The sequence below is a fragment of the Lynx canadensis genome, chromosome D1 (genome assembly GCF_007474595.2).
Source record: "Lynx canadensis isolate LIC74 chromosome D1, mLynCan4.pri.v2, whole genome shotgun sequence".
NCBI classification, from domain to species: domain Eukaryota; kingdom Metazoa; phylum Chordata; class Mammalia; order Carnivora; family Felidae; genus Lynx; species Lynx canadensis.
Genome location: NC_044312.2, coordinates 1,070,498 through 1,086,824, shown reverse-complemented (window position 1 = coordinate 1,086,824; position 16,327 = coordinate 1,070,498).

Sequence of the window (16,327 nt, the reverse complement as noted above, 5' to 3'; positions counted from 1 at the left end):
TACCCCAGATGCCCCAATCCCTGCCCCACTCCCACCACCGGGGCTCCCGTAATCCCAATAAGAGCAGAACTGGGATCTGCTGGTAAATATGCTGTAGCAGGAAGTTCGTGAATGACTCTGGGTTCCAGAAGGGAATTCTTGTAAGGCACACGTCCTGACTGTCTCCTCCATTAACCTTAATCCATCATACTTTCCTTTAATTCGGTGTAGCATTTTAAATGGCGGGGGACAGAATCAAACTTTCGTTGTACAATGCAGCCTGCTGTCCTGACGAGAGTGTGAGGGGACACCAGAAGAGAGAAGGAGGGACGGACCCAATGAGAAAACATTTGCAAAGACGAGTTGAGAAATGAGCCGTAGAAATTCATTTTAGATCATCTGCAGTGGGAAGGAAAAGGAAAAAAGCATGTCTACGTGAGTAGCCAGAAAACGCCAGCCTGTAAAGCAATGAAAAATAATGAGAGCTTTAGAGGTTGGGTCGTAGACATGTTTACAGCTGCCTCTGCAGAGGATGGAACAGAAGTCCTGCTAGGGCCCGGCCTCCAGAACCCCGGGTGCCCAGTGCTTGCAGGGTGCCCCTTCTCCAAACTCCAGACTTACATCCATGATGTGCTGGAAGTTTCCGGAAGTTGGTAATTTTATCAGCAGTTGCTTTTGAAACATTTCATCTCTTCGCTACACTATTGTGTCATCCCCACAAATACTCACTTCGGCCTGTTCGAGGGACCCAGCTACCCCGCCATCGCCCACCCTCCGTGTTCATGGAGTCCACGCACACATATTCACGAAGCACGGACCGTACGTTGACATGACCTAGGCTCAGCGGCTTTGCAGTGAAACTGTTGCGCCCGAGGCACACACATTCTGATGGGAGAGACATTCCACACTCAAATGAACAAACAGATGCAGATGTAGTGAGAGACACTGAACATGCTTTGAAGACGGTCAGTAAGGTGGGGGAGCGGCTAATGCGTGTGCCGTGCCGTTTTACAAAAGCACGTTGGGGGAGAGGACTTTCTGAGGTGGGGCCGTTTATGCAGAGATGTGAGTAAAGGGAGGGCCAAGGAAGCAGTAAGTGCGAGGCCTTGAGGCGGGAAGATCAGGGTGGCCGGAGGCAGGGAGGGAGAGACGAGGAGAAAGACTGAGATGGGAAAGGAAGGATCCCCTAACTGCGGGAGCCTTGCTGGCCACCAAGGAAGGGCAGCTTGGCACTGACGAGTCGACAAGGTTCTGAGCAGGTGCATGAGGTGTTCTCAGTTATGTTCTGGAGAAGCACTGTGGCTGCTGGGTGGCAGACGTGTGTAAGAGCAAGGGGAGGTGGGGACACCAGATGGTGGGTTTCTTCCAGGGTAGAGACGGTGACACGCCAACCAGGGAAGCGGCAGTGAAGGCGCGAAGGTTGGTCCGATGCAGGGAAATTCTCCAGCAAAAGCCGACGGGAATTGCTCCTACCGTGTGTGTGTGCTGGGATTAAGAAAAGGAGGAGAGCAGAGAATGAGTCCAGGTTTGGGGCGACGCGAGCCAGAGAACGGCGGGAAATCGGGAAGACCCGGGGTTGAACCGCAGCTGCGATAGTAAATTAGTCGGGTTTGTCTGCCCCCTGAACGTGCCAGGGTCGAGGCCCAGCTGGGTAGGCAGATGTAGACGCCCGAGTCAAGAAGGAGGTGAGAGCCCCCACACCCACCGACCACCATGGAACTTGGGGCAGAAGTGCCTTCTACAGGAGTAGGAAGGCAGGTGAAAATAGTCTCGAGTGTTTTTTAATCACATCCAGTGCCCAGTCTGCTAAGCCACGCTCCCTCCCTTCTTCAGGAACATGGTTTAATTCTCAACCAGAGGCTTGGGTTTTCTTTTTTCTTCGTTTTTATGTTTCCTGGTACAAATATCCAAGCACAAATCACAAAAAGAAAACGCAAAATCTTGAGGATTGCTCTCCCAGGAGAAAGCTGTTGGTCGCCTAAGAACCTGAACTGAACAGAGTAAAAGAACGTTCAAGATCTTCTTTTCTTTTTTTTTTTTTTTTTTTTTATTTTTTTTTTTTCAACGTTTATTTATTTTTGGGACAGAGAGAGACAGAGCATGAACGGGGGAGGGGCAGAGAGAGAGGGAGACACAGAATCGGAAACAGGCTCCAGGCTCTGAGCCATCAGCCCAGAGCCCGACGCGGGGCTTGAACTCCCGGACCGCGAGATCGTGACCTGGCTGAAGTCGGACGCTTAGCCGACTGCGCCACCCAGGCGCCCCAAGATCTTCTTTTTTTTAATCCACCTTGTTCTTAGAGTGAAAACACCTGTGTAATCTCACCAAGCCTTAGAAGGGGACGGGCAAGGTCTCCACCACATGCTCCCGTGTTTGCCTGAAAACCACAGTCTCTGTGTCTTTGCCACATTTCCCGGTCCCGAAATCACTGTTTGGTTCCATTTTTCCCCGGAACTTTGGTCCAGCCGTCCAGGGGGGCGTGTATGGAAAGGGCCAGTCTGGCTTGCCAATGGGCCGGTGCACTGAGGTCCAGGGCAAATCCCAGACTCGAATCCCTTTCACCCCTTGGCCGGCGCCGGAATTACTCTCGACACTATAGTTTTTCGAGCATCTCTGCACACCTAATCTGCTTTGAGACCCACAGTAACCCTGACAAGTTGTGACTTCATGGTCACACAGGTAAGACTAGAAATGGCCGTGAGCACGTACAGAGAGGAAAATCCAGGCCAACTGCTGAGTGAGTGGCACGGACCAAACGCACTACAGGAACCGTAATAAATTAAAAGTGGCAAGAGGGAAGGAAAGAGAAAAGATGGCTTGGCTTTTCCTCCCTCCAAAGGAACTAGAAGGTCGATTCTGTTGTTTTCAAAACAATACTCTAGTGGTTAGGCTTTGCTGACAGGACTTTGACCTTTTCAGAAGAGCTACAGCCACATTATCAAACTCTCTCCATCTCTCTGTCTCTCTCCTCCTTTTTCTTTCTTCGTTAATCGCAAGTTAGTCACAGAAATATCTGGGTAAGTTTCCACCAGCTCAGATTTGTTTCGAGAGCTTAAAACCCACGTAGGTTATGTGCGTACTAAGGAATGGAAGTTTCACCCATTGAGAGCAGGTTGGGGACTTGTCTTCCATCATCAGGAGCAAGTGTGGAATTTTGTTGAATGACTGTCCACATATTGAAATGGCGAAATAGGTTTCTTTGGTTTTTGTTTTTTATCGTAAGTAAAGTGATTTTTCAAATCTTCAACTGACCTTGCTCTATTTCTGGAATAAGCCCCCCTTAGTCATGACGTGTTATCCTCTTTCTATACTGCGGGATTCGATTTGCTGACACTTGTTTAAAATCCTTGCATCTGCGGACGTGAAGGATATCAGCCTCGGATTTTCTTCTCTTGTGTTTGTTTGGTTTTGATATTTGGTTTACGCCGTCTCACGAAATGAGTTGGCAAGTATATCTTCTCCACTGTTACACGAAAGAGTTTGTCTGTGGTAAGTATTTTTTTTTCTTCAATGTTTACTAGAATTTATTGGTGAAGCCGCCAAGGCCTGGAGTTTTCTTTGTGGGAGGGTTTTAATTACAAATTCAATTTCTTTAATATATCTAAGGCTATTCAAATTTTCCAGTTTCCCTGTGTCCAGTTCAGAAAGTACGTGTTTCAAAGAAACTGTCCAAACAAGCCGCCGTCTGACTTCATACGTGGTCAAATGTGCGTAAACGCTCCCCGTGTGCTCAGATACAGGTTTTCAGGGTGTGAACTGTTCTCGGACACCCTGCTCTCCTCAGATGTGTCACTCGCTTCCTCTGTGAGCTCGCATTTCCGTGGGATTATCAGCTTCCCTGGCTAGGGGAAGGGGGAAGGCCCCCATCTGGGTTTTGGGCTCCTTGCTGGGTTTAGAACTTGGGAAGGAATTGAGGCACCTCGGGGCAGGTGCTCCGTGATGGGAGTCTGGGCTCAACTACGCTCGTGTCTCATCCTCGTCAGCCCAGGGTCCCTGAGCGTCATCTCAGAAATCCAGCCTCAGGCTCTGCGGATCTCTCGGGTCTGCTGATCTGCCTGTACTGTGCATAGGGTCCGTTCCAGAGTGGAGGGACAGAGGAGATTTGTCAGGAGCTGGCCAGGCCGACCATACATCCTGTCAGTGACTTCTCATCTCTGCCGCCATCCAGCATCAACGACATTTGTCGAGTATCTACGTGACGCAGGATTATGTCCACAAACCAAACGAAAACCGCTGTCCTTCGGGAGCCTCCCCCGGACCCGAGGAAGACAGGTGCCCAGTAGACATAACGAATGGTTAAACTATGCGGTAGTTAGAAGGTGATGGGAAAAATAATTGAGGAGCGGGGTCAGTCGATTGTGACTGTGGGCTGGGGGCATAGTTTGCAATTTTGAGTCTGGGAAGCAGGAGAGCCCCCCTGAGAAGGTACAAATTAACTAGTATTTTCGTGAGAAAACAAACGAATGTCTTATTTAAAAAATGCATAAAGTATATTATACTGAACGGTGAAAAATCAGAGAAAAAACAGCTTTTTTCTTAAAACCAACATGATTAAGCCATTCTGATTGGTCCAAGACTTACAGTTATGACGTGAACATAAATTCTTAAGATGTTTCTGAGTAAACAGCCTCTGTTAAAAAAGGGTTTTTTACAAATTAGTGCATTTACCACATTAAAACTTCACTTTTCTTATTTTCTGTGAATTACAGGAATCTGACAATTACATAAGGACGTATTTACCGCTACAAAAAAGAAAAAAATCCAAACAGGGCCTCTTTAATTTAAAAGACATTATAATCCGTCTCCTTAATGCCCTCCAGTGTTAACAGCTTCCAGAAGTTGTGCAGAACTTCCCACTCGCACAACTGAAGGTGCAGCCCCTTTTAGCTCAGACACGAACACGCACAGATCAGAACACACAGGGCTCGTGGCTTCCCTCTCACACTTCAGCCAGGGGTCAAGAAGGAACACAGAGACGCAAAAACGCACTGGTTTAGATCTCGGGCTCTGCTCCTTCCCCGCGGGCACAACATTCTGAACTGATTCGAGCTCACAAGCTGATGAACAGACAGCTGAAAAAGACTCGTCCACCGGAGTCTATGTTGTTTCTCACCCAACAGAGAATTCGCCTCCACCGTCTCGTTCACCACATGGTTATGCTATAACCCAAATTCCCGGTCACCGGTGCAACCAACTGAAAATAAATTCTTGACCTGGGGCAGCTCAGAAAGAAAAACAAAACACAAGACCAGGAGGGAGGGAGAGAGAGGAAAAAAACAGAGAATAAGAGAGTCAGCAAAGCTAAGAGCTCCATCGTCACTCGGAACTCTCGCCGGAAGCCAGACAGGGTGTGGCCAGTTCAGCCACCGGGACCCAAGGACTCAGGACGGCGTCCTCGCCCTTCTCGGTGGAGCCGCCAATATCGCTAAAGTAGGATTTCCTGAAATTAGGTTAAAAACCATGGCTCTCAAACAGACATAAAATGAAGATGTGTCAAAGAATTTGGAGATTTGGGAGAATGTGTGTATATACGCAATTAGTGCTGATGGGATTGTGCTAATAAACACAAAACTGGTTAATATCCTATAGCTCAGTAAAATACGAATGTTGCATCTTAGCGCTTTATCTCTGTGGTACAATATGCCTCTGCCTTCCTGTGGACAGGACTGTTTGTGTTACTGGGGTGCCTTGTGGCTCAGTCAGTTAAGCGTCCGACTTCGGCTCAGGTCATGATCTCGCGGTCTATGGGTTCAAGCCCCACGTTGGGCTCTGTGCTGACAGCTCAGAACCTGCAGCCTGCTTCAGATTCTGTGTCTCCCTCTGTCTCTGCCCCGCCCCTGCTTATTCACTCTCTGTCTCTCTCTCTCAAAAATAAGCATTAAAAATTTTTCTCAAAAGGTAAGTGTTTTTGTTTTTTTTTTTAATTTTTTTTTCAACGTTTTTTATTTATTTTTGGGACAGAGACAGACAGAGCACGAATGGGGGAGGGGCAGAGAGAGAGGGAGACACAGAATCGGAAACAGGCTCCAGGCTCCGAGCCATCAGCCCAGAGCCCGACGCGGGGCTCGAACTCACGGACCGCGAGATCGTGACCTGGCTGAAGTCGGACGCTTAACCGACTGCGCCACCCAGGCGCCCCAAAAGGTAAGTGTTCAAAAAAAGATTGTTTGTGTTACCGTGAACAGGAAAAGCTTGCATGGTTACTAGCGTTCTGCAAGTGAGTGTTCATCCCTGCTGAGCTGTAAAGCAGCCTGGTTGGTCAGAGACAGTGAAATAATGAAACAGAACCGAATCGTCCTAGAGAATCAGCGAGACCACACTCAGGACAACTTTGCTGGAAGAGCTCTCAGTGCTCTCTCTTTTTCACCCACTTCAAAGTCTGATAACGGTTCCTAAAACGTACAATAAATAACAAAAATGAGATTTCCCACATTAGTTTACTCAGTCCTATGCAATTAGTTCTTTGTCCGGCAGGATCTTGGGCCAGCGGTCTGCTTCCCTAGGCCCATCTGGGCTGAGAAAAATCAGCACTAGTCTGTTACAAGCAAAGTTAATTCTAATATTCATTCTTAATATTACGGTGGACCTTTGTATTTTATTTTTATTTCTTTTTCTTTTAGTTTCTTAAATGTTTATTCTTGAGAGAGCGAGAGCATGGGCAGGGGAGGGGCAGAGAGAGAGGGAGAGACAGAATCTGAAGCCGGCTCCAGGCTCTGAGCCGTCAGCACAGAGCCCGACGTGGGGCTCGAACCCAGGAACCGCAAGATCACGATCTGAGCTGAAGTCGGACTCTCAACCAGCTGAACCACCCAGGCGCCCCATTTTTATTTCTTTCTGAAGTTATTTTTCCAAGTAAAACCAACATATTTAAAGTGAAAATTAGTTAAACAGCAGTTTCTTCTCCCATTGTTCCAGGCACAGTTCTTCGGAGGGTTGATCGGAGGGCAAGCTGCTGGAAGGTAGGACCCTGTCTGCCCCAGGGTCACAGGGGACGGCGGACGAGGTCACGAGGGCCATCTGAACACCTGACCCGGGGAAACGCAACAGGCCCACAGCCTTCAGGGAAGGACCAGCATTGACCCAGCTTTCAACCCCACACCTGACAGGTGACTGGAGAGAAGTCTGCACTGAGGCAGCTCGGTACCAAATAACAGGTAAGTGAAAACTTTTCCATCAAGTGTTTTTAGGTACGGCCAGTTTTGTCAAAAGGATAAGAAGCCCCACCACGCCCCCACCCCCCCACCCCCGCATTTGAGGTTTTCACCCTCAAGGTTTCAGTTCTTTGCAAGCACAGAATGTCCCAGGACTCGGGGTTGCCATTTTGTTAAAGCACTTGCCTCCCAGGGGTGGTGGGTGCAAAGGAACCCATGGGCCGCGGGTCCTGCTGGCCCCCGGACACCTGCACTGCAGCACGGCTGGCCAACACCCGTCACCGCTATTCAAACCACCTACCACGTGCCCCATGCTGCCGGCAGCAGAAAACACAAACATCACGGAGGAGATCTCCCTTGCCGTCAAAGAATATTCATTTTCGTTAGAGAGAGAGCTCGCACAAATCAGATGACCGACAACAGCAGAGACACCATAGCCTGGAGCAGGAGGAAAAGCTAAGGGCCCATGAATAATTACGGAAGAGGGGTCGTTTGAATCCCATCCTGAAAGAAATACAGGATCGGCCGACGGGAAAGCCCACAATGGTTTAAACTACGTTACCATTATGTTGCCAAAAAAAGGAAGAAAAATAATACCAGAACTAGTGTAGACAAGGAAGGAAAGAAAAGGACTCGGGCAGAATGTGCACAACGTGGAACGTGGCAAGGAACATCCCTTCGGTGGCCGGACCGGATTGAATAAAAAGCAAAAGTTTTCATAGGAGAAAACAGCAGAGTAACATTGAGTGTGTTATACGTCATGCCGGGCGTTTTTGCCCCATTATGCCACACAATCTTTGAAGAAAAACAAGCCTTTGTGAGGAAAAGGTCACTATCATCCCATTTCACAGACAAGGACACAGTGAGACTCCAGAAGTAAAGCGACATTTGCACCCAAATCTTCCGACTCTGCCGACAGCAGTTGTGCAGGGGACATGGGGACAGAGATGGACTACCAGGAACACGGAGGCAGGGACAGACCGCGGAGGACACAGGGACAGAGATGGACCACAGGGGACATGGGGACAGGGACAAGCCAGAGGGGACATGGGGGCAGGGACAGACCACCGGGGACACGGGGACAGGGATGGACCACAGGGGACACGGGGACAGGGACAAGCCAGAGGGGACATGGGGGCAGGGACAGACCACCGGGGACACGGGGACAGGGATGGACCACAGGGGACACGGGGACAGGGACAGGCCACAGGGGATATGGGGGCAGGGACAGACCACTGGGGACACGGGGACAGGGACAAACCATAGGGGACATGGGGACAGGGACAAGCCACAGGGGACATGGGGGCAGGGACGGACCACTGGGGACACGGGGACAGGGATGGACCACAGGGGACATGGGGGCAGGGACAGACCACAGGGGAGACGGGTACAGGGATGGACCACAGGGGACACGGGGGCAGGGACGGACCACAGAGGACACAGGGAAAGGGACAGACCACAGGGGACACGGGGACAGGGATGGACCACAGGGAACACAGAAGCAGGGATGGACCATGGAGGACACGGGGACAGCGACAGACCACACAGGACACGGGGACAGGGATGGATCACCAGGGACACAGGGACAGGGATGGACCACCGGGGACACAGGGACAGGGATGGACCACAGGGAACACAGGGGCAGGGATGGACCACAGGGAACACAGAAGCAGGGACAGACCATGGAGGACACGGGGACAGCGACAGACCACACAGGGCATGGGGACAAAGATGGACTACAGGGAACATGGAGGCCGGGATAGACCACAGAGGACACAGGGACAGGGACGGACCACTGGGGACACAGGGACAGGGATGGACCACAGGAGACACAGGGACAGGGACAGGGACAGACCACCGGGGACACAGGGACAGGGAGGGACCACAGAGGACATGGGGACAGGGACAGACCACCAGGGGACACAGGGGCAAAGGTGAATCACAGGGAACACGGAGGCAAGGATAGACCACGGAGGACACAGGGACAGGGACGAACCACCGGGGACACAGGGACAGGGAGGGACCACAGAGGACATGGGGACAGGGACAGACCATAGGGACATGGGGACAGGGACAAACCACAGGGGACATGGGGGCGGGGACAGACCACAGGGGACACGGGGACAGCGATGGACCACAGGGGACATGGGGCAGGGACAGACCACAGGGGACACAGGGGCAAGGGTGGATCACAGGGAACACGGAGGCAAGGATAGACCACGGAGGCCACGGGGGCAGGGACGGACCCCAGGCAGAGGCAGCCGCCCCAGACCCGCAGGCTGCGGTTCACAAGGACACTCCCTGGCAGGCTTGTCCTGGGTGCTGCGCGGCCGGCCTGTGCGCGCCTGCTGGCAGGATCTTGGGCTCAGTCCTGTGTCCTATACAGGTGGTGTCAGCTGCACGCGCTCAAGGCTCTGGGCTTGCACATGGCTCAGCAGGGGGGATGGCGGGATGGACCCCTCCGGGTGGGGCAGGGGTGAGGAGCCTCAGAGTGCCGGGGAGGAGCCTGGGGGTCGCTGGGGGTCACGTCCTCCCCATGACCCTTCCCACAATGGTTTAAACTATGTTACCATTGCCTTAACAGAGAGCAACAATAATGCCAGCTTCTGGAAACAGCTGGCTTCTGCATCTAGAGGAGGAGGGAGAGGGGGAGGAGGGGAGGAGGAGGGGGAGAAGGAGCAGAAGGATGGGGGAGAAGGATGGGGGAGGAGGACGGGGAGGAGGAGGAGAAGAGAAGAGGAGAAGAGGGAGAAGGAGGGGGGAGGAGGAGGAGAAGGAGGAGAGGGAGGAGGAGGGGGAGGGGGAGGGGGAGGAAACATGGCAAATCCCTTGCTTCTCTTCAGAAGACATTGTTGCAGATTCAACCCGGCAAACTTACTCTGAGAAGTTGCTTCTGAAAGAGTGTAAACGCCCACCCTCGAGTTCTGTCACCGGCGCCAACACGGCCGAGGAGCCCGCAGGGTCCAGCTGGTGCTCCGTGGACCAGAGTTTGGGTAGCCCTGGCCCACGGGACACAGCCGTTCATGCGCACGATGTGCCTCGGGTTCAAACCTGTTACCTGTGAACAGAATCATTCGCCAGGTTTCCGAACTAAAGATTGAGTGACTGATATATAATAGATACACTGTAACGTGTGTGTATATTATACTCACATCGGTGCATTCATCCCACATACATTTATGTGCATGTATGCACCTATCTTGTTTACCTTCATATGTTATATACTCACATACAGTGTCTAAAAACAGATGATGGACAAGATCATCTTACACACACATGACATATCTAAAAACAGGGGCGATATGAAGAAAGAAGGGGAGGAAGAAGTGACACTGGCCGACAATTTCGTAATTACACCAAAAACTATTTCAACAAGGCCTTACTCCTTAAACACTGAAATCACCAGTAAAAAGTCTACCAAGGGGAGAATAAAAGACCGTTGAGTTCAATTTCACCAAAGAGCGGGTTAATTGTGACACAGGTGAAGAATGTCCTTGACGATGCAAAGTGGTAAAGAATTTTAGAGTCGTCCCTGTCGTACCCAGAAACCGTGCCTGGTGGCTGGTGTCATGGGACCCGCCCTCGGCCACTCGGGGATCTCAGCCAACTCCCCCCAAGATTTAATTACCCTTCTAATGGCACAGCCCCCAATTTCAAAACAGGACTGCGTGACCAAGCTGACCGCACTGTGGCAAGGACCATACAGCAGCAAAGCTCTAGAATGTGAGCACCAGACCACAGAATTCTGAAAGTGCGGTACCGACAGCCCCAAGTTACAAGCGGGGTGCGTTGCCAAGCTTTGTCAGCTGGCTCTTCAGGACTCAGAACCTACTTCCCACGGTGGGGACCTCACCAAGTAGCAGCGCCTGGGGTGCTGTGCCCCCACGAGTACAGCTGTGGGGTCAGCGACCGCGCACGCATCCGGCTCGGACCCACCACACGCCGGACCCCGACGGCCGCTGGGCCCCGAGGAGCGTGGGGGGCCGCGCGGGGGTTTGCAAGGGGGGGAGGATGGCACGGCGGGGCAGGTGGGCGGCTCGCCCGTGAGGGCCGGAGCTGGGATTTGGCGGGGGCGAGGTGGCTGGGGTCCTGGCGCCCTGCCCGGGGTGCCGTGGCCCCGGGGCCGCGAGTGCAGGCGCAGATCCACACGGCCCGGCCTTTCCCTGGGGAGACGACTGGACTCCGCCCGTGGCTCCGTGGCTCCGTGGCTCCATCTGTGGTTTTTTCCTCATCCCCTCGCGGCCGGGTGGGGCTCGCTCTCTGCTGCCCAGCCTGCGGCGTGAACCCAGGCAGGGCGCCCCGAGCCTCCCCCAGCCTGCAGGTGGAGGTGTCTGCGGACGTCATCCAGTCCCTCCCGCGGCTCCTGCGTCCCCGGAGGGGCACAGCCTGGGACGCGGCCTGCCTCCTGGAGACCCTGCCCGGCCCCGCTCTCCGTGTGGGCAATCCCCGAGCTGTGACCTAGCTCAGGTGTCTCCAAACTCCCAACCGTGAGGTAACACTGATTTCTAACTCCGAATACAAAAATGCCAGCCCCGTTCTGCATCCCCGTCCCCCCACACCTGCCCAAACGTGCCACCACTCGGGGCCCTCTCCTATTTGTCCCGGTATCTCTCCTCCACACTCCTTCTCCAGCTCCCCAGGGGTGTGCCTGCCCTGTCACCCTCCAGGCCGCCGTCCTGTCCAGCAGGGACGCAGCTCTGGGGAATCACGGCCGCAGGGCTGGTGTGAGGGGCACAGGCCCGTATGGCAAGGTTAGAGGGAGGATAGGAGCTTGGCTTCACCAAGCCCCTCTACCCCCTCCCATGCCAGCATCCTCTCCTGCTGCCTCTCTTCCTGGGCCCCAGCCTCCTGGCTGCCATGACCTCTCCTGCCCCTTTGTCCACTTCCCCAAGTCCACAGGCCCTTGAACACGTTTGGGGAACCCCCGGGAAAACCAGGAATCTCGGATCACTTCATCACACAGAGCAGTTTAGCCTCCTTTCCCTCTCTTCCCATTTCCTGGACCTTGACTTGCACCATCAAAATGTCACACATGATATTCTCCCAGGAAAACCATCCACACCAGGCATCTGTCCTCAGCAGTAGCTCTGATCTCCTAAGTCTCCCGTTCAGGTTTTATTAGTTCCGGGGGAGTCTAGAAGGAGTCTGCGGGCCTGAGGGCGCAATCTGGTCCCCACTCACCCGGTCACCTGTAAGAGCTGCGGGGGGCGGGGGGGGGGGGGTCATCCTCTTTCACGGGTCAACATACTCCTCACAGATGCCGTGTCCTGGACAGGAATCATGTCTCCTGCATCAGGCAAGAGCTGGGTTTAAGGACTGGACGTAGCAGAGAATGCAGAAGTTTCCTCTCCCTTCTTCCCCCCAGGAAAAAAAAGACACCCCTGGTTGATGATGGGGTCAACACAACAGGCAACAAACACACCGAGCTAAACACAAAAGAATATTCCAGATCTCACACATTTCTAACTTCACGATGCATGATGTTTACGCAAGAGATGTTGGGGTCCTGCCTCATGTGGACTTTACTTCCCCAAATATCAGTCCTAAATACTTTGTTTCCGTGCGTTCTAAACAGACGCCTAGGTTGCAGTTGAATAATGTACCTGCAGGCTTCCAGTTAGCAGGTTGTCATTATCTACCTTTAACGAATACGGTGTCCCGCATCAGAGTGAATTTGGAAATGTTCTAGCTGAACAGTGAGCCCTGGACGAGGGCTCAGCTGCCATCGAAACTCCTGCCTCGTGCGCACATGGGCAAAACTCGTTTCTCCCATGTCCGTGGTCCTACCCCTGCCTGCGTTTGAACGCAAGATTCAGAGTAAGTAGTTGGAAGATGGGATTCTAAAGACAGGAAAACAGGACCTGAGCTCCGTCGTTAGGGTCATGCCCTGTGACCACGCGGAGGTTTGATTTGTACATAAACGTTTTTCAACTGTAGACGTGTAGGAAAGATGCTGAAATTGATCCCAAAGAAACAGACATAGATAATTTCTGGAATTGTTGTGAAATTGGGATTTTTTTACGGCTCTGACAGATGTATTCGTAAGCTCAAGACTTTTCCTAAGCACGTGTATATTGCTTGTTCCGTGTGAAAGAAATTTCTCGACATTAAAATTGGCAAAAAGTGTTCTTCAGTTAACTGAGTGGAGACAGGTTGACAGATGTTCACACGGGTCAAAAACAAAACCTGTAACATTATTCATTACTGATAGGTTATTACAGGGTTTTTTTTTTCCTTTTTTCAACATTAATATAATTTTCCCTTTCGAACTTGAATTTTTATGTTTTTTTTAAGATATCTAGAAAATCCCCAAATATTTTATAAACATTTTATTGTTTTTAAGTAATCTCTACACCCAACGTGGGACCCAAACCCATGACAGGCTCTACTGACTGCCGGACAGGCACTCCCGTGTTTTATTTTTGTATTTGTTTTCCTGGCATGGTTATATATAAACTGTTCAGGAACTGAAACTTTCACTTTCTGCCTTTCTCTTCCAGTCAGTATTCTTACTCGTTTCATTTCCTGATTGGGACTGAAAATGACTTGGTCATATCGAGAAAGACGGTGTTAAAACATGAATCACTCGGTGGACCGAACACGCAAGGCTGGCTCCTATCACCGGCCACTAGAGGTGAGGGCCAGGCTGGTTTCCGAGCTGGAAACGGGGGTTCCGGGGCTGAAATCAGACCCCAGGAGGTGTTCTGTCTGAACTGCATGGTGTTGGGCCACATGACATCGCCGTTCATTCATTCATTCATTCATTCATTCAAGTTAGCTGAGACTTTAAAAATCAGGACTTTCAGTGTAGTGTTAAGTAAACATTTCTGGGATCTCTGGGAAAACCTGAAAATCTGGGAACCGTTGGCGACGGCTGCCCAGAACACGGGCTGGCCTGTGACTCTCCGCGCGGCTGCCAGTTCTTCCTGTCACCGCCCTGGCCCTGAGGCTGGGCTGTGGCTGCAAATTGGTGATGGTTTGCAATGACCTGCGTGTTGAAAGTGCCCTCAACCAGTATAATCTGCAATATGTGCTGCCTCTTCACCTGAGGATCAGAGACACTAAGTGACCCCCCGGTTACAGAACAAGGGCATCCGTGTGCCTCTCCTGATCACATTCTGGGCCATATGCCCCGTCTCCTTTCCTCAGCCACGCTTTACGTCTGTAGCTGCACTCACTGAGCACCTGTGATTTACCAGGCACTGCCCGCTCACTATTATTCATCCCCCCAGATCTCTGCACTCAAACTGTCTCAACCCCATGGTTCCCAAACTTCACGCCGACACACCTCAAGGCGCACAAGCGAACTCACGAGACGGAAATACAATTCTAGACACTTGTTGGACACTGCACAAGTCGGCAGCTCAAGGTTGTCCATGTTTTCAATACCAGATTCCTTTAAATGTCGTCAAACTACAAAACTGGATTTTCCACTGTTGCTATAATGAAAAGCAAATACTGTACGAAAACCAATGTAGGTTGATCTTATTCCAAGAATCAGATCCCATTAGTAAGAAATTGTGGTTGAGAATGAAATAAAAATAATTTTTCTTTCATTTACGTATATTCTTTGTTCGAATAGTTTCTAAGTTTTTAGTACAAAACTAATTTTTTAATGTTTATTTATTTTTGAGACACAGAGAGACAGAGCATGAATGGGGGAGGGGCAGAGAGAGGGAGACACAGAATCGGAAACAGGCTCCAGACTCCGAGCCATCAGCCCAGAGCCCGACGCGGGGCTCGAACTCACCGACCGTGAGATCATGACCTGAGCCGAAGTCGGACGCTCAACTGACTGAGCCACCCAGGCGCCCCCAAAAATAATTTTTAAGTTGATTTGGACCTACTTCATAAACAGGACTCTTGGACATTTCTTTTGGCCTAAAGTCACTTCAAAAAAAAAAAATCGCTAAGATCCAGGAAACCAGAAACAAGAAAGTTTTAAAACTTTTATATTAACCCATTTTAGAGATGAGAAAACAGGCCCAGAGAAGTTGAGTAACCTGTCTAAGAGGATAAAACTGAGACTTGAATCAATGAGTATCTGACTCCAAAGTCCATGTTCCTTTTACAGAACAGCTCTGTCCACCCAAATGAGCCCAGGATCAGACGTGGCCTCTGCCTCAGTGGACTCAGAACCGTAACCATTCTGTGGTGAGTGCTTTACCAACCCTTCCAGCATTGCGTTACGCACCCCCAGTGTTTATGACTTTCCAGGAACTTCCATTCTGTTTCCCAGTTGATAGTCTCTGTCTGGCTCACAGCATACGCCAAACTCAGGTCCCTAGGGGAAGGGATGATTTCCCCTTGTATCCAGTAACCCTGCTCGTAACATGTGGAGACATGATGTCAACTCGGGCCGGTCTGTGACCACACGTGGGATGTGGGAAATGCAGAGCGAGAGGGCCCCGTGAATCTGAATTTGAAGCCCACGGTCGGGTTACCCAGTAACCGAGGGAATCTTTCTGGTTTGGGAGATTCTCAGACTGGAACGACCAGCATAAGGCACGATGTTAGAAGTACTTCCAAGGGAGATGGTAAACATCAGACAAGTCTTTCCTTCACCACAAATGAATGCAACATCTTCAAAACAAACACAGAGCCAGAAGAAAATCCTGACAACAAAAACAGTGAACATATTACCAAATGCCACACACACACACACGTAGTGCTATGGTGTATGATTTAATCAAGATGTACATGGCCAAAAATAATGAAATGCAAATTATCAAAAAACACCAGCTTTTCACCTTGAGGGAAGATTGGGGACTTTCACACGCCTTGCTGTATTGCCCAAGGCTTTCTCGTCTGTAGGTGCTTAACAACTGTGAGTGGGTTGCATTGAATCAAATTATTGGACACTAAGAGTGAATCTGAGAATTCTACCATGAGGTAAAACAAAACTCTCTAAAACTCTTTTTTAAAAAAAAAAGGGGGGGGATGCCTGGGTGGTTCAGTCGGTTAAGCGTCCAACTTCAGCTCAGGTCGTGATCTCACGGTTTGTGAGTTTGAGCCCTACGTCAGGCTCTGTGCTGACCGCTCAGAGCCTGGAGCCTGCTTCAGATTCTGTGTCTCCCTCTCTCTCTGCCCCTCCCCTGTTCGTGCTCTGTCTCTCTCTGTCTCAAAACTAAATAAACATTAAAAAAATTTAAAAAAAAAAAAAAGACCACCATTGACAGGTACATTTTATGGTATGT